This window comes from Stegodyphus dumicola, chromosome X1 (assembly GCF_044657685.1).
Source record: "Stegodyphus dumicola isolate Sdum_Otavi_A_Nest chromosome X1, ASM4465768v1".
NCBI lineage: Eukaryota > Metazoa > Arthropoda > Arachnida > Araneae > Eresidae > Stegodyphus > Stegodyphus dumicola.
Genome location: NC_140780.1, coordinates 228,631,110 through 228,650,345, shown reverse-complemented (window position 1 = coordinate 228,650,345; position 19,236 = coordinate 228,631,110). Strand labels below are relative to the sequence as shown.

General features: G+C 35.7%; 1 long non-coding RNA gene across 1 annotated transcript; it reads left to right on the top strand.

Annotated features, from left to right (window-relative positions):
* The first annotated feature begins 7,653 nt into the window (after positions 1-7,653).
* Positions 7,654-8,832, top strand: LOC146993436 (uncharacterized). Its single transcript, XR_015038641.1, has 2 exons — positions 7,654-7,768; positions 7,988-8,832. It is a non-coding gene; the product is annotated as an uncharacterized LOC146993436 (long non-coding RNA).
* Positions 8,833-19,236: the final 10,404 nt, after the last annotated feature.

Genomic DNA, 19,236 nt, shown 5'->3' with positions numbered 1-19,236 from the left:
CTTACCATAAGGATGGTGACTCTTTACTCGATCGCATCGTTACTGGTGACGAAACATGGGTGAAACATGTGAACTGTGAAACGAAATTGCAATCAATGCAGTGGGGGCACACAAGTTCTCCCCAAAAACCCAAGAAATGCATGCAAACAATGTCGGCAAGGAAGATGATGGCGACTGTTTTTTGGGACAGAAAAGGTGTAATTTTGGTGGACTTCCTGAAAAGAGGCACTACAATAAACTCTCAAAGGTATTGCCAAACTCTCCAAAAACTCAGAAGAGCAATTCAAAACAAGCGCAGAGGAATGTTGAGCTCTAAGATCTTGTTGATTCACGACAACGCCCGGCCCCACACGGCAAATGTCACTCGTAAAGTTCTTGAATCTTTTAAGTGGGAGTTGTTTCCTCATCCGCCGTACAGTCCCGACCTGGCACCGAGCGACTTCCACCTATTCCCAGCAATGAAGAAGTGGCTGGCTATGCAGCGTTTTGATGACGACGCACAGCTGCAAGAAGAGGTAACGAAGTGGTTGAAGGCGCAGGCGGCCGAATTTTTCGACGAAGGAATTTCCAAGCTCGTACATCGCTACGATAAATGCCTTAATTTGTATGGTGACTATGTAGAAAAGTAGTATTTGAGTGTGGCTTTCATCTGTATATAATAAAATTTGTTTCCTATACTTTGTTTATTTTTTTATTCCAAAACGTAATCTACTTTCTGGATAGCCCTCGTATTATCACATAAAACGAAGCAACTTAAACAACTTACATTGAAAAAAATGTTTAACAAAGTAAACAAATAAATATTAAGCTTTTTTTTTTTTTTTTTTTTTTTTGTAAATTTTGATACCCTTTAGATCATAATTGTTCTTTATTTCATAAATTACGGTTTCATATTTTTAATTTTAGAATTTCTGCATGCCATCTTAGCAGATTTAAGCTGATGATCTATAATCCGGAAAAATCGATAATCCGGAATCGCCGAAGTCCCGACGAGTCCGGATTAACGACTTTTGACTGTATTCAAATCATACTCCAGATTTATTATATGTTACAAAATGCAATTCTACAGTGAAGTGAACAAGATCAAAACCGGAAAATTACTAAACAAATATGTGTAAATAGGAAATGTTGTTAAAAACTTATATTTCAAAAATAAAACATGATTAATAAATTTAGGATTAGGGATTTTTAGTTTTAATCAACTGTTAACTTGTCATTATGCATTATTGTTGCCTTTTTATTAAGGAAGAGGATATTTAGTAAAATATATATTCAAAAAACAAACCAGCAACAGCCAGATCTTAAACATGTATTTTATTACCACCATCTGAAGTATGTTAAATCAATTTCTGTTCTATTATTTTAAGTGTAAAATTATTTAAGAAAAGTTAAGATACGTATTTGAAATTAGGAAATGCAGTCGATGAAGGGCAAATCGGATATACATATTTATTTATTTAAAACCAAATGATATAAGCCTTCTGCAAGGGGGGACTATGTTTCATTATCTCTCGTCTTAAGGGAATAACAGCGATAAGTGGCTTCATGTGGCAACCATTCTGTCTGTAGATAAGGACGACTTTAGTGACGTAGTGTCAGCCGTGCCGTGGCTTTGTATGTAGGAGGTACTGGTGAAGGTCGCTCTTTTTGCTTATGGCATCAGCCCATGATCCTACGCCGACTTGCGCCGCTATACCGCCGGACAAACAGATTAACGACTGGAGTACGGCTAACGCTGCTGATCATGACTCAATGGATACCTCGACCATCTCGGAAAACGAACAACTGGACTTTAAACCGGAATTTATCGTCATGCAGATACGGAAGCAAATACATGCATTAGAAGCTAAAATTGAACAGGCCAAGTCTCTCAAAAAACAAATGGACGCCGTTCGTGCCGTTTCGGATCCACCAATATACTCCTCTGATGGCTAATAATATTCGACAGATGAAACTTGAAATGGAGCACCTTAGGGGTAAGTGCGACTATTTTATGTCATTGTGTGCTAGGACCCCCGTAGATAACCCCGATAATTGTATACCTGAAGAAAACTTAGAAAATTCAAATGTAAATCCCAATAACGTTAACCCAAAAAGAAAACAGCATGATATTTCTGAAAATTCAGATGACTGTAATGAGAGTAATGACGGATTTGTTAAACCAGCTAGATCAACCAAACAAATCAAAAAATCTGCTAATTTAAAAGATGCATCTAATTACATTGCTACCAAAAATAGGTTTAGCCCCCTTGACAACAAAAATGATAGCTCTACTTCTCAAAATGACAATAATTCAGTGACACAAAATAATTCTGACACCCAACAAACTTCTACCCCCCCCCCCCGCAACCCAAATCTGTACCCCCAGTTATGGTGAAACCACCAGAAAACATCAAATATAATAATTGATCATATCAGATCAATCAAAAGCAAAATTCTTTGGCCGAATCAACGGTGAATTCTTAAAGATACTTCCGAACTCACCCGAAGATCATCGTATTCTTACACAATTTCTTAAGGAAAAAAATGTTGAACACTACATAATAAATGCAAGACACCAGAAACCTGTGAAAGTAATCTGAGGGTTACCCATAGACATGGACACAGACGAAATTCCTGAAATTCTTACTGAACAAGGATTTAAAGTCCATAAAATTACACAAATGACAAGAAATCGTACTCGGCAGCCTATGCCTCTATTTCAAACCCAATTGATACCCACTCCCAACATCGAAGAAATATATAACATTACACACATGTCACTATTTATAGTGCAGATTGAAAAATATGTGAACAAAAACCTTATACCACAATGCCATAACTGCCAGAAATGGCATAATTCTTCTGAAAACTGTTTCCTTACACCCCGTTGTGTTAAATGCGCAGGGGACCACAAATCTATTGCTTGCCCAAAAAAAGGATTTATCGAAGACCCAGTATGTGCTAACTGCCAAAATTCTCACCCTGCTTCTTATAGGGGGTGCGAAAAATTCCCCAAACCAAGAAATATTAATTCACAAGGCCCCGGAAATTATACTCTGAAATCTTAAACCCAAAAACTCAAAAAACGCAAGAAACTACACAATCCGTCTCATCAGCCAATCAGAGCTCAGCTCCGGCTAATCTTCCCTCCAACAGTAACAAAATTGAACACACTTGTTCAAATAAACCCACAGGACAAACTAGCTCCAAAGGAAATCAAAATTTAAACACATTTGTATTTCTAGAACTATTCCAAATCATGAAAGAAATTGAATCTATCTTTGGCCAAAGGCAAATCACGAAACTAACAAATTTACTCAAGAAAAATCTTAAAAACCTCAGATCCGCACAAACACAAATGGAAAAAATGTACATTTTATTTCTTATTATAGAAGAGCTCAACGAATCCGATCATCAATAATCACACCAGAGAAATGAAAATAATTACTTGGAACGCACAAGGCCTAAACACGAAAATTCCAGAAAAGAATTTATAAATGAGTATAACCCAGATGTACTCCTCATACAAGAACACATCCTTGGTCCTAACTTTACTTTTCATGTTGCAAATTATGATTTACACAGTTATGACAGACCTTGCAGGAATCGTACAGCCGGAGGTATCATCATTTTGATTAAACGCTCTATCACTCATTACCGAATCGTATTCCACAGCTTTTAGCCACTGAGGCAGTGGCTATCACCATCATACCACCCACCACACCACTATACAGTCTCCCTCTACGTACCACCATCCAAACCTACTAACGATATCATTGCAGATTTAAGCATGATATTCAAACTTAACAATCGAATCATAGTTGGAGGAGACTTTAACGCCAGACACCGCGCTTGGAACTGCAATTCTACTAATTTTTTAGGCACACAACTCCGAAAATTTGCTAATACAGTCAACCTCCATATTGCAGCTCCCCCCGCCCCAACACGCTATGGACCTACTTATGCTTCTACCATCGACTTCTTCGTTTTTAAACAACATTCAGTACTCAACCCCAGCAATACATACGAGTGATGAGTTAGACGACTTAGTCAAAACATTCACTAATGACCTCACAACAGCATACCAGAATAACACCAAAACAATTCCTGTAAAGAATCTCACTCAGAATACTGCCATAAAAGACCTTATAAAAAGAAGAAATCATGCAAGAAAATCCTGGCAAAGAATTAGACACCCAGATGACAAAAAACTTCTAAATAAATTACATCAGGAAGTCAGCGTTCAAATTCGCTTACACACACAAAAACGCTGGGCTAAATATTTAGAAGGGCTTACATCAAATGATAACTCCCTTTGGAAAGCCACCTCTAAATTAAAGAGATGCTACAAAACTGTTCCGCCCCTTAAAGGGCCAAAACAGGATCGCATACACAGAAACCGAGAAAGCTCAGTCCCTAGCAGATTACTATGCTATTCGGTTTGTCACAAACAACATTTCTGACCCACACACTGAAAACTTAGTCACTAATACCATTACCCAATTCTTCTCAAAAACACACGCTACCAACAGCATTGCAGTCAATCCATCGGATGTACTTGGCTATATCGAAAAATTAAAGACGAAAAAGAGCCCCGGATATCATAACATAACCAACATCATGATAAAAAAATGGGACTTCTGATGATATGTCGCCTCATTAAAATCATCCAACTTATCATCGATTTACGCTACTTTCCTTCACATTGGAAAATTGCAATTATCTCTCCGATTCCCAAACCTGGAAAATCTCCTCATGAACCTGAATCATATCGGCCAATTAGTCTCCTGCCTTCATGTAGCAAAATTGCTGAATACACCAGCCTCCTGGAAATAAAGAAATTTGCTGACAACAGAAGAATCATCATTTCACAGCAATATGGTTTTCGCAGCAAACATTCTGCAGTTCATCAATTATTCAGAGTGACTGAATTAATTTCATCTGGCCTTCAAAATAAACTCTGCACTGCTGCAATTTTCTTGGATATAGCCAAGGCATTCGACCGTGTTTGGCTTGATGGTCTTATTTACAAATTAATGATTCTGGGATTCCCAGAATTCATCATAACAGCACTTCGCTCCTATCTAACCGATAGATATTTTATCGCTCGTGTTAATCAAACATATTCCACTAAACGAGTAATTAGCGCCGGCACGCCTCAGGGCTCGTTCGTCGCTCCTTTTATATTCAATTTATATACGAACGATATCCCACACATGCATAACACAACACTCGCTATGTACGCGGACGATACTGCGATCCTCGCACAAAACGCATCTCCCAGGCTCAGCTATTCAACAGCTACAAACACACATACATGCACTTGGACTCTGGCTTTCCCAGTGTAAAATTAAAGTCAATGTCAATAAAACTGTTGCTATCATGTTTTCCAAGAAAAGAAAATTTGAAGGAAATCTTGTGTTTTATAATACTCCCATCCCCTGGGCCAAGGAAGTTAAATACCTAGGCGCAGTACTTGATCAGAGACTCGCATGGAAGCCCCACACTAAACACATAATAACAAAGTTTCGAGTTAGTAAAATAACACTTCACCCCCTAATCGCTCGAAACAGCATTTTAGCACTAGACCAAAAATTACTCATTTATAAAGCCATGCTCGTTCCAATAATTACTTATGCCTGCCGAGTCTGGGGCTATGTCTATAATACTACATTGATAAGACTCCAACGACTTCAGAACATCACATTAAGGCAAATCACCAACAGCACGTATTACATAAGAAACGAAGCCTTGCATAGTGAAACAAACACACCTCAATTAGCTGAGACTATGATTAAAATCGCAAAGCGATTCCACGCAAACATTATTAAAGTTAACAATCCTACCATTCCCTCATTACAGTATAATGTTAATGACCAGTGCAACAGAAGGAGGCCAGGGGCCTTACTAAGAAACTATCACTAATTAATAATAATAATAATAATAATAATTTTAAAAATATTAAAAAATAAAATAAAAAAGAAATAAAAATAAAAAAATATGTAAACATAATTATAAATGTACTGTCATTAACTGAACTACGTATGCATAATCAATTAGATTTTTGTCCTAATGTGATTTCAAACTAATGCTTAAAGAAAATTTTTCTTCTTTCAAACAAAATGAAAGTTAGCAATTACCTAAAAACTCAAATTATTTTTCTAAGTCCAGCAGGCTTTCCCCAATTCTTAACCCCTTCCCCCACTACTATTCGACCTTCCCTCAAAATTCGTATGGACTGAAATGAGCCTTAACCTCTCCCCCCTAGCACACGTGACTATCGCACCCCAATCAACGCTCTTCTCTTGGCCAAATTCGATGCTTTCCTGACTTCAACTCATTCAGCCTCCACTGCTGCCTGTAAGTTTCTCCAATCGTCACTCTCCGGAAGTATTCATCCTAAATTACCGCTCCCATTGCCTATATTGCTTATTCTACTATCCAGCATCGACTTGTGTCTCAGGACTCTTCTACACACACACAAAAAAAAAAAAAAAAGAAACTTATGCCATTCTTCAATTCTTCCACCTTAAGCTTATCACATCTATTATTCTTCAACTCCACGATCGATAACAATCGGAAACTGATCCATTTACTCGACTGGGATAAGGGTTTCTTACCCAGGCGCCTACAATAACCTGAACTTCGTTCACGCAACGATCTACAACACATGCGTGAAAAATTTTGCCAAATTTCCTACTTGGCGAAAGATGCAATGACGTTACCGAAACCTTTAGGTTTGCAAAGTATTTGAATATAATCTATGTATGTGCACATTTTTTGCTGTAGAAATAACATTTTAATGAATGAAACGTGTCATGGTGAATCTGTAAATGTAACTTCATTTCCTAAGAAAAAATATTAACCATTTTAATGCAGAAAAATTAAATATTATCCCAAAATGAAAATTGACTATTCCGCCGAAATGGAGTTGTATCGCCCTTTATTTTTCAATATTGATACTAATCTAAAAAAAGCTAAAAAACAAAAGTGATATTCGGCAAATATTTATTTATAACATGATAAAGTATGCTATTTTTTTTTTTTTAATTCAGCAGAATTTCGAGGATGTATTCTGTGTAGCAGCAGACTTTTTCAGTACAGCACTGCATTTTTTATGAGATAAAAAAGGGCTAAATTTGCTTATGTTGAACGAATAGGCAGACATTTGTCAACAAACCGCCTTAATTCTATTTCATTTTTACATTTAGCACCGCAACACATCATTTATTATAACAATACGATAGCTAATACTTAGTAATAATGATTTCATTTTTATTAAAATGTGAAGCGATGTCAATGTGATTCAAGTGAACAAACACTCTCAGAGTAATCAATTAAGGAAATTACTTTTGAATGTAAGCAACTTTTTTAAAACTATAAAAAAATATTGGAATTAACCAGCTTCTCTTTAAAGAGAGCACCACTGCAAAAGATCAAACATTCTTCTCATTCGAACTGTATGGTTGTCACAAAGACTTTCTTTTGTTCGAAAGTATCGCATGACTTTAATAATAACAATGTAAGACATTAACCACTTCGGACCCAATTGGGGACTTCAGTACATTAGCATTTACTCCAATAATAAACGTTTGTTTGACTTATGGGATTTAAGTTATTAAATAAGAGTACCCAATTGGGAAAAAACTGATATTTATTGCCTGCTAAAAGAGCGCAACACCATAATGATGTCAAACTATTTTATACAGCTTTGAAATCGAGAAATGAGAGGAAATGGCGTCTCGACCGACTAGAAATGGCGTCTCGACCGTCTCTTCGTTAAATAGTAAGTTGATTTATTTCTTTAATATTAATGATTATAATCATTAAGTTTTTACTCATTTTTTTAACTAAGAAGACTATAAGCTTTATTCTACGTGCATTTTCGTAAAATTACTTTGTTGTTGTTTTCGATTTTTTTCACTTAGAAAAGAAAGTACCCGTTTGGGTACCTTGGAATCAGAGTATAACGATGATGCTAAATGTCGTTTTCATTTTTTTTCAGTAAAATATTTGACAGATGAAGAAATCAAAGTGTTGCTTGAACAAAGTGATGGGGAACTTTCTGATGTTGATGATCCAGACTTAGAAAATATTCCAGAAAGTGAAACTGATTCTGAACATCTGGAAAATGAAGGCATTCTAACATCTGAAGAAAATGAATGTTTTCTTTTGTCAAGTGCATTTGGTATCAAACCTGAAAGAGGCGGGCAAAAGAACAAAGACAGCGAGTAGATGTCAGACAACCTGCTATTGTAAGGACGTATAACACTTACATGGGAGGTGTTGATATGATGGACAGACTAATCTCATATTACCAGACATCCATACGAACAAAAAAAAAATGGACAATGCGTGTCTTCGCCCATTTTTTTAATATGGCAACTTGCAATGCCTGGATTATGTATATTCGTCTTTGTAAGCAATGTGAAGTTCCTCCAAAAAATAGACTTCATTTGATAGATTTCAAGCTTGTAATAGCTGAGAGTTTAATAAAAGTAGAAGTTTCTGAAGAAACAATACAGGAAAGACCTCAACGTATCAAAAGTCAACAAATTGCTCCTTTGCCCGTGAAGGATGTACGGTATGACCGAATTGGCCACTTTCCTGAACATGTAAAAAGAGCAAATCAAATTAAATGTCGCTTCCCAGGATGCCAAGGTAAATTAAGAGTAAGATGTATTAAATGTGATTTGTATCTATGCTTACAAAACAGGAATTGCTTCTTTTAATTTCATAACAAATAACTGTTTAAAAAAACTATATACATTGATGTAACTCTTTACTTCATTATAATGACATTATATGCATGTAGTTCCAAGATACCCATTTGGGTACCACTTAATTAACATAAATAAAGTTTTCAAAATGTACTTTTTGTGTTTTTTTCTTTTTAATAGTTCCATTTTAAGTACACACACAAAAATTAGATAAAAATATCGAAGAATTACTTCTCGGGTCTCAAGAGGTTAAAAGTTCTTCCCTTTATTTTCAGAAACGCACTTCTACTTATGCGAAATAGCTACATCACCAACTATTTAATTTAATTCGTTAAATAGTAAGGCTTCTAAAATTTTTCAGTACTTTGAATATTTTTGCTCCAATTACTTCTTAATTAACAATTTCACATTTTACTCCTAAAAAACTGGTACTGTTTGTATGATTAATGCAAAATTAAAAAAAAATTGACATCATTTCATCTGAAAAAATATGCAGGAACTTTTAAATATTTTTTTTGAAATTCTAAATAACTTGCATTAAATATGCACAATACAGTTTTTAAGTAACATTATTTTATCTATTTTTGGAATAAAAGTCTTAACGAATAAAACTGTCGTTACAATACTACATATTTAATGAAAATGGTTTCTATAACTAATATTGCGGCAAAACAAAAATTATTAAAGTATTTATTGAAAACTGAATAACTTGACGGTTGCCTGAAAGCTAAGTAATTACTATAATTGTAACCTGAGTTGCATTTACTTTATAACACATACTCCAAACATTTTAACAAAGACCATGGTACAACACTGTAGTGTTATACATTAAGATGTACATAAGAACACAGGTGTAACACGCACGTCATGATACTCATTCCTTCTTTAGGTATTCTAACTGGTGCTTAAGAGTTATGTTTGGCTAGCAGAGTCATTAAATTAAAAAAATTGCTTTGACTAGGCCGAGGACACTTTGTGGGCAGACTGCCAGGGGTTTCATCAGACCCAAGGAAAGAAAGACAGTTTGTTGAAAGATACAATACAGCATCCATACTCATCTGTAGGATATTTCTCCATTTTTCTTTCTCTGTGTGAATTAGTCTCTTAATGTCATGATCGATGCCTTGACACGATTTCATTTGTTGCAGTTGAATTTTCCACTTGATCATGCACTCTGTGTGGATTTCATATATTTCGTGCTCAGTTAACCTTTCTGAAGATTTTCCAATTATTGAATCCTGTAGTACACAATGCTGATGGAACGGCAGTGGTAAGTTTCTGGTAAATCTCACAGGGTGCAAAAAAAAATTGCATTTTTAGTTTTAGAATATATAAGCCAAGATCTTTTAAGCCTTTCATTATTTGCTATTGTTCTGTGCCACAATGAAGATATCCAATGTCTTCCATTACGTTCAGTGTCCCTAAGGTCTACGTTTTCTGGATATTTTCCGGCTAATAATACAACTTGACTACTAAGAAAGATCGTTGCTGATCGTTCCTTTTTTCTGCGATTGGCCAACTACTTGGGTCTGATAAATCAAAAGATTTTAAGTCTTCTTTCTACTGCCCACACTTGGACCATATCTTGGACATTGTCTTACTCAAGAACATTAGTACGACTCCACTACTTGAAGTGCACGAAGAATTGTCATCGGACCACTTCCCGGTCACGTTTGATTTTTATGGAATTTATCCGCCTTTAAAAAAGATCTCCTATAAAGTAAATTGGAACTCCTTCACCGAGCAGCTCAGAGATTACCCCTGTAATTGCAGCTTTAACTATTGTGGTGACATTGAAAATCAAATCTACCTTTTTACTCACAAAATGCAGAATGCCATTAAAAACGCTTCGTCGCCGAGGAATTCTGAAAGTCATCTCGTCCTTCCGACAATAATTAAGGACATTATTAAGCGGAGAAATCGCATTAGAAAGCAGTGGCAATTATCCCGTAACCGCAGAGATAGGAGACTTGTTAATTATCTTAACAGGGAAATCAAACGCGAAATTCGGGACTTCCGCTCTGAAAAATGGAATTCTTTGCTGGAAAATATTGAATTGCAGCCAGGGACGGTCTGGAGAATCGCACGCTCGCTTCGTAACCACAAGGACCAATAGCATTACTCCAATTCATCACATGGGTAACATACACCATTCTGAGATTGAAATTGCGAACTTAATGGCAGAAGAATTAAGTAAAGTTTTCCAGCCCCACCCAGAAGAGGATACCGAGCATGAAAGAGAAATTCAATACTCCGTTACCTCGCTTAAATGCAGCATTCCATCTAACTACTTCGATCTCACCACCCCCAGAGAAGTTTGACAGATTATCAAAAATCTTAAAGTTCGCAAGTCCAGAGGTTTTGAGGAAATCAGTAATGACGCCCTCAAGGCTCTCCCAAGAAGGTGTATTGTGCTTCTCGTGAAAATCTTTAATGCCTGCATACGACTTAGATATTTTCCCTGGCAATGGAAGCACAGCATCATCATTACAATTCCGAAGCCGGGTAAAGACCCGAAATTAATAACTAGTTACAGGCCGATTAGTCTGCTTCCTGCTTTGGGAAAGGTCTTTGAAAGAGTTCTAAAAATCACTTACCAATCACCTTGAGAGACTTGACCTCATCGACAGTTCGCAATTTGGATTTCGAAGCGGTCATTCTACTATGCATCAAATTTTAAATCTGGTGGAATATATTGCAGGCAACTTTAAAAAAAGAAGGTAGTCGCTGCGAGCTTCCTCGATTTCGAAAAGGCATTCGATCGAGTGTGGCACGCAGGACTTATCCATAAGCTCAGCAATTTCCTGCTCCCGGTCAGCTTTATTCAACTTTTGATCTCGTATCTTTACCGTAGAACATTCCAAGTAAAGTGTGGAAATGCAATTTCCATGAAAAAGATAATTTACAGTGGTGTCCCGCAAGGAGCAGTCCTCGCTCCCTGTCTTTTCAATATATTTATAAATGACCTCCCAAATCACTCGGATTCCAAGATTCTAAAATACGCCGACGACACAGTCGTACTTACGGATTCTGTCAGCCCGCCTCTTGCAATGGAAAAACTGCAATTCGAAGTAAATATCGTTACGAAATGGTGCGAGGATTGGATAATCAATTTAAATTCTAGTAAATGCTGTGTTGTGCTTTACAGACGCTACAGGCAGAATGTAATTGTTAATACGGATATCAAAATTAAAAACGATACAGTTCCGATGGCTGACTCCTATAAGTATTTAGGAGTTATTATAGATAGCAAGCTCACATTTAAATACTATGTTACAACCGTAGCGGAAAAAGCGAATGCTGCGTTCTGTGCCCTTTACAGCTTGATTGGCAGGAAGTCTAACTTATCGATAAAAATCAAAAGAACACTGTCTCTTTCCTTAATCAGACCGATTATGTTATACGCAGTGCCAGCATGGGCGACAGCCAACAAGACTGAGCGTGCTAAATTAGACATAATACAAAATAAAATACTTAGAGCGATTGTGAACTCACCGTGGTTTGTGAGGAACTCTCAAATTCGGGAGGACCTGAATGGGAAGGCTATGCATGAACAAACTTTGATCACTTCACATAATTTATTTGAAAGCCTGAGAACCTCTTCCTACGCTCCTATTAGAAGCCTGTGCGATTATGACCCTACTGTTGAATATGTGGTCAAAAGGCCCCGCACCATACATCACAACTCGTCTTGGTAGTTGTATTTATGTAAATAGTTTTCATTTTTTCTGTATTTTATAATTACGACTTTTGTTATTTTTTAATGCAACATTTGCCACCACGACCGGGAATGCCAGACCCAAGCTCTGAAAGCTTTTACGCTTCCGGGTGACAGATGTACCTAAAGTACATCTCTTTTATTTCACTACCGTGATTGGCCTTTGGCAACTCTGAACTTTTAGTAATAACTGTGTGTAGTTGAAACCAAGTGCGAGCAAAAGCAATTGGAATTGGCTATCGTTCTGTTTTTCATTTGAATATTCCCGCCAAGAGGAAGGACAACAGAGGGACTCTAGGCAAAGAAGTTGAAGGGAAAGATATATAGATTCTTTGCTCATTTTGGCGTCACTTACAGGGACCAAAAACCAAGGCGTTTACGGAGTACCTTTGTAATAAAATTACATGTCGAGTTAAATTTGGAATGATGGAATTTAAAGATCGATTTTTTAATTCATTCCTAGTTTCAAATCGGATGAATGGACTCGGAAAAAAAAAAAAAAAAGGGAATATTAAAATACGGTCACTGAACTATGAAAATTTTAACGAAGGTTTCGTATTTTATCTTATGAAAACAAAGTATCAGAATCTAATTAAATGTTTTACTTCTTAGAAAAATAGAAAATACAAATATTTGTGAATAAAAAGAAAATATCTTTAAAAAAATAAAATTTAAATTTAAATTTACAATAATATAAGAATTACAAAATATTGCAGAAATTAAATAAAATAGCGAGTAAACTTATTCGTCGCAAACTCGCTAAATGTAAAATAGATTGTACAGTCAGAAAGCTCGCCTTGTCACAGAAATATACTGGTCATCGGGTTTAAAGGTTATTCAGACTAAAGTGCGATGTTTAGTGAGTAGCATATATTTTCCTTTGAATGAATAAACTAGCCAAAAAAAGGGGGCACTTTAAAATTAGATGCAAAATTAACAAATGGATTGAACGAGCCCTCCTACAGCCTACCGCTATGTGTAAGGATTTTCGTGGATTTCCTTAAGGTAAATATGAGCCCATTTTCCTTAGAAAATTCTCTATGAAATCATGCCTAGCCAACCCTTGTATGCTTTGCCATATTCGATTACATAAGCACACAAATATCAAAACTAGGATACTTTTCGTAAACAATTAGTGCTAATTAGTGCTGTTCACCTGGAATTGGATTGGATTATTTGTTTATAGCAGTGCTTTTCAGCCTCGTGACTTACATGTATGTAATGCTCAGGGGGGAAAGGAAACTCCTAGACGAAAATAATCCAATAATGAAATGTTAATAAACAAATAAATATAATCATTAAATTCATTTGATAATTATAATTTAATTTGCAGTTACAAGGAGATGTATGTTATTTATAATCCCCAAAAGTGCATACTAATATTATTAAACTGTATAACAAATACATAAGAGAGCACTTCAAAACTTTTCGCATCTTATATAATTTGTCTCCATTCTAGTACTATGTACATCCTTCTGCATATTACGGACTTACAGTGAAGAATAGAGGAAAACTCTGTAGCTCCATTCAAGTTTTTATTTCTGAAATACTGATACTGAATGAGACCTAAAACCACTTTTCTTTTACAATATATCTCCCCTTATGATCCCTAACGCACCTGTTTGTTTTCCCCTTCGCAATTAACGTCAACGTTCCCTTCCTGACCGCATTCGGGCAACGAGGGAAGGAAATTACAAGTATCCTTTGAAAATTGCAGAATAGCTGAAAATGGCGTTTATATGGATAGCTGTTTAATCAACGGCAGTAGCGACGAGGAACTTTATCAGTTTCCTATTCGTATATTAGATGAGAGGAAATTTGATTTCCGTGGTTGAGAATACAGTCTCGGATGCGTAATGGCAGACCGCACATTGAGTTGAACAGTGTTAAACGAATGTCGCATACTGCGCATGCGCCACCTCTAGTTGGCGTTGATTTGGGACGCAACCGTTAGGTTGGCAGAAGGACAGGGTCCTTTGCCTTTTTTAGTGACGCCTGGAGTTCCTCTATTGTCCTCTCCCTGATCTTATCTTTAGAGTCATGTTCGGCTGTACTTAGCTAACTTTAAAACTGTTTGCTCCCTTAAAAGGTCTCGAGTAATTAATTATAAATGCTGTTAAAAGAGGTTTTGAACCTGGTTTTAAAACTACTAATGTTGCATCAAAATTTAACAACATTCCAAATACAATTCAGCGCCACTCTTGAACTTGCCGCCCAGAGCACAGACCCCGGCTTGCTCCCCCTAGATCCGGGACGCGTAATGGCAGACCGCACATTGAGTTGAACAGTGTTAAGCGAATTTCGCTTACTGCGCATGCTTGATGGTGTACCTTTGGCGCGGGGAGAAATATTGGCGAATAAGCAACCCTACGCTAGCTTATTCGTGATCTCCATGGCTGTCGAGTGTGTTCGAGTGATGTTTACAACTGCAATGTTGTGGAGCTTTGCTTGTTAGTTATTTTAATTGCACTTGCTTATTTTTCTAATATATGTTTCATTTTAATTTGTCAATAACAGTGCATTTAATATTTGTTAACATATGTTCGTAATAATTCGTTATTTAGATGTAATTTGTTTACATGTTATAATTCAGTAATTGTAAACTGGAGTTTCTCGCTTAGTTTGTTAGCGTATATTCGCGCTTTTATTTTCTCATTTCAAAGAATTTAATAGCTAGCATTAAGGAATTGTAAAATTTCTTCAGTGTTATTTGCAAGCACTTTATTATATTCCTCAGTGTTTCTTTATGTATGTACGAATGGAACTTATGGTAAATCCTGAATTGTTTTCATTGCTTAAAAGTATAATGAATAAATTTTCAACTAATATATCCTAAATTTCAGTCAACACTGCTTCACATTACTTCGCAATAATTTCAGCTTTCTAGTTGTTTGAGCAGTACAGCAAAAAATAGTATTTTAACACAGTAATTAATTTAACACGAAGATTTAAACTCCAGATTTGTTTACAATCAGATGGCGGTACATCTACCATATACTGTATTTATCTTCTTTTCAAATCGCGCCAACATAGTAATTACGCCAAATTGTTTTCTAGGCATGCGCAGTATGCGACATTCGTTTAACACTGTTCAACTCAATGTGCGGTCTGCCATTACGCATCCGAGACTGTATTCTCAACCACGGAAATCAAATTTCCTCTCATCTAATATACGAATAGGAAACTGATAAAGTTCCTCGTCGCTACTGCCGTTGATTAAACAGCTATCCATATAAACGCCATTTTCAGCTATTCTGCAATTTTCAAAGGATACTTGTAATTTCCTTCCCTCGTTCTATTCAAAATGGTTTCCAAATGATAATGAATCACAGAGCCAAGAAAAAACTGGCTACATGAAATGCCCAAAACGTCTCTACAATTTCGAATAATCCATCAGATCTGTGTCACAAAAATGCTAAATAATCTCTATCTTCAGGATAGATGCTTATATGTAATAAATCTTTCTTTTTGAATAACAGAGATAATTTGCCTCATACGAAGTCTGTTAAGAACTGAAAGAATTAATTCCAAGTGCATTAATTCCTTTTCAACACAATCATTAAGACTATTTGCGCCTTTCTGCTTCGCTGAAGTATCGAAAAGAGGTCTAATTTTTGTGGTGACGTTTTCTTTTACGACATACCTATGAAGTAAGTAATAGCACGAGAATTCACTTTTATTATCTGGGATCTCTTCTGCTATTCTCTCTTCATGTAGGTTTTCCGATTTCAGTCGTTTGACTGTATTATTTAATCTTTTAGTAGCTAAATCAAAATTATCTTGCAAAGTAAACGGTTTTCGAGTCATGCTAAGTTTACTTAAAAGCGACATTCATCATTCACTCTAACAGTGTTTAAGAAATGTTCCCTTGCAGTTTGGTACAACTCTAATTGATTTTTCCCTTTTGTAGTATTTTTGTTTGTTTTGTAGTATTTTGTAGGCTCTAAAATCCCTATCTTTTAAAAAGACCATAAGCAGGATATTAACATTTTCTTGTTCAACGTTGATGTTACTAATAATGTTGAGTTATTCGAGATCTCTGAAACACTATTTTTTCCCATTACAGTTCAACCCAATTTCGTCTCTATGACTGCAAGTTTCTAAACTAGAAGTCGAAAACCTCCCGTCCTTAACTCACCCTTTATATCAGCCCCTATAAAGATTTCAATGTGACCAGAATTTTGATCTTCTCTTTTTAATACCATTTTGGATTAATTCATCTGTCAATGCAAGAGTAAGGGCTGGAGATACCGTATCGCAAATAATAGCTTGACTAAGAGCCTTGAAATTGCAAAGATAGCTTTATGAGTTTGGGACATAAATACAGTGAAAATATCGTGCTCTGTCGTACCTGTTAGAAGTTCCGCCAAATAACGAGTGGCAAAGTTCTTCTTTACTACCTTCTTCAAAATGCATTTCTGCTACAGTGTTCCGTAAAATATACGGTTATTGGGACGCAGAATCTATTATAAATCCTGCTTGACGTTTACAACTATGCATTTTAAAGTAACCATTAAAATATGAAGTAGAATATTTGTGGACTAAAAAGTAGCCAATGTTTCATCTTTATGAGGGTTTTGATTACTCTCTTCTTTCGCAATTGTGAAGCTACTTTAATGTTTATCATCAATGTGGATGTTTTTTCCCACAAACAATACATTTTTTTTTCCACGTATTTAGTAAACCAAAGAATATGCCGATGGAATTGGTGGTAGTTTACCATGACTTTTAAAATCAATACCTTTTGAGCTACAACTTCTATACGGTTAATTTGTTCTAAAACATTTATTAGATACAGACATTCATCTTATCCTTCAATTTTATCAGAAAAATAAAAGAAACCCATCTAAATTCTCGCGAATCGACTGGAAGAATCTGTATTATTTTGATCCCTGTATCCGCCATCTGTTTCAAATTCTCCGCGCTTTCGATTAAGAACTCTAAACCTTTGCCATGTGCGAAGAGTTTCATTAGGTAATGATGATTCCACAAATTGATGCAAGACGGCGGCTTATTTATTTCTCGTTACGCCGAGAATTTCTAAAACTTGAAATTTCCATTCCGAACTGTGTATAAATTCTTCAAAGAAAACTTCTCTTTTGAATGTTTATCTAAGACTGAAGAAAATAAATCTCTAGCATACTCTTCTATAAGGGGTTCTTGTTTACTATAACGCGCTGGTAACCGCTATAAAGTCTATAATTTTACCCCTACCGTCAATCCGTTTTTGGCGTTTCACCACCTGGGAGAACTTTTAATTAATTCCACAGCAAACAATCCTTTCTCCGTTAACGGCTAAAAATACGTGAATTTGTCATGATCGTCTAAACTTGAATCATTATCAGTCTTTCGTAAATTGCCTCTTAAACCCTAAACAGGTTTTAATGTTACCATCAAACAATGGCATTAGCTTAAAATAGAGAAGGATTGTATTTTTAGCAACACTATTTACTGGAATATCAGAGTTATAATCTGTAAAGACTTTTTTTTTTTTTTTTTTTTTTTTTTTTTTTTTTTTTTTTTTAAAGTAGGGAACTTGAAAAATATGCAGCTCTCTCGCCGGAACTTGAACCCTGTGCCTTTCGAATAAGCGTCGAGTGTGCTTTCAACTACACCATGAAGGCATGCGGAAAGGAGGAAGAAAATACCACTCCCCCTTTTAAAGAGCGACTGAGATTAGGAAACTCAATTTCCGAATCTGGTGGTGAGACGAATTATCGTCCACTACCTTTTATTTCAGGCCCCACTTGCACTGTCATTAGTTTTTTAAAATTTTTTCGGAGGGGGAAGCAGGAGACATGAAAAATGCGCAATGCTCTCGCAGGGATTTCAACTCTGGATGTCTCGAATACGTGTCAATTATGCCTCTAATTATACAAAGAAGGCCTGCTGAAAGGAGGGATAAAATGCATCAACTAAAACCGCTCAACAAAAGAAAAGGGCAAACATCAAACTAAAAGCTTATATTCTACTACTCTCCACTTATCAATAAATGTTTCAGACTCATCAAATTCTTTATTTATCGCATTTTTACCGTCTTTAGAATGAAATAATTCATTTCTAACTTCTCATTCTAGCATTTCTTTCGCTTTCTCTTCCAAGAATTTAAATTTCGAAAGCTTTTGATCCTCAGATAAAGTACTTCCAACTTTTTCATAATAATTTGGTGAATAAGCTTCTTAACTGAATACGCTTAGCTTTCAACGCACCCATTACAAACGAACAAACGGGAAAAAAAAAAAAAAAAAAAAAAAGGCAATTGAAATTTAGTCACAAGTAATCGTCCTGTCGTGCAACGTTGAGTGTTTCAAAAGAGATGTTTATTTTATCGAACCAGCTCAAATTAAAGTAAATTATAATAAGAACTTAAAAATAATAAAACTCCCATTAAAACTCAAATGTAAATGATCAAAGATGATATGTTTATTCTTTATCTTTTGTCATCATATGCATATAATCATGTATCATATGTCTAATTTGTATATTTCATCTTTTGAATTCTAAAATATCGCCAAAATCTTTCTCGAGTGACACATCACTGTTGCCGTAAAATATCTTTAACATGAAAAATAATTATTTCACATTGACGGTACAGGGGATGTCATGCCACATTAATATGTATCAGATGATCAACAAGAAATAATTGTCATTCGGGTGAGTCTGTGACGCTTAAAATATTGCAGAATATCTGAAGGAAGATAGAGTACCACCTTGAAAATGTCGATGAATACACGTGAAGATTTTTTTTCGCGTATATGGAGACTGGTTGATCTGTGAGTAAAGTAACTTATTTTATTTTAGTCATTTACTTTTTTG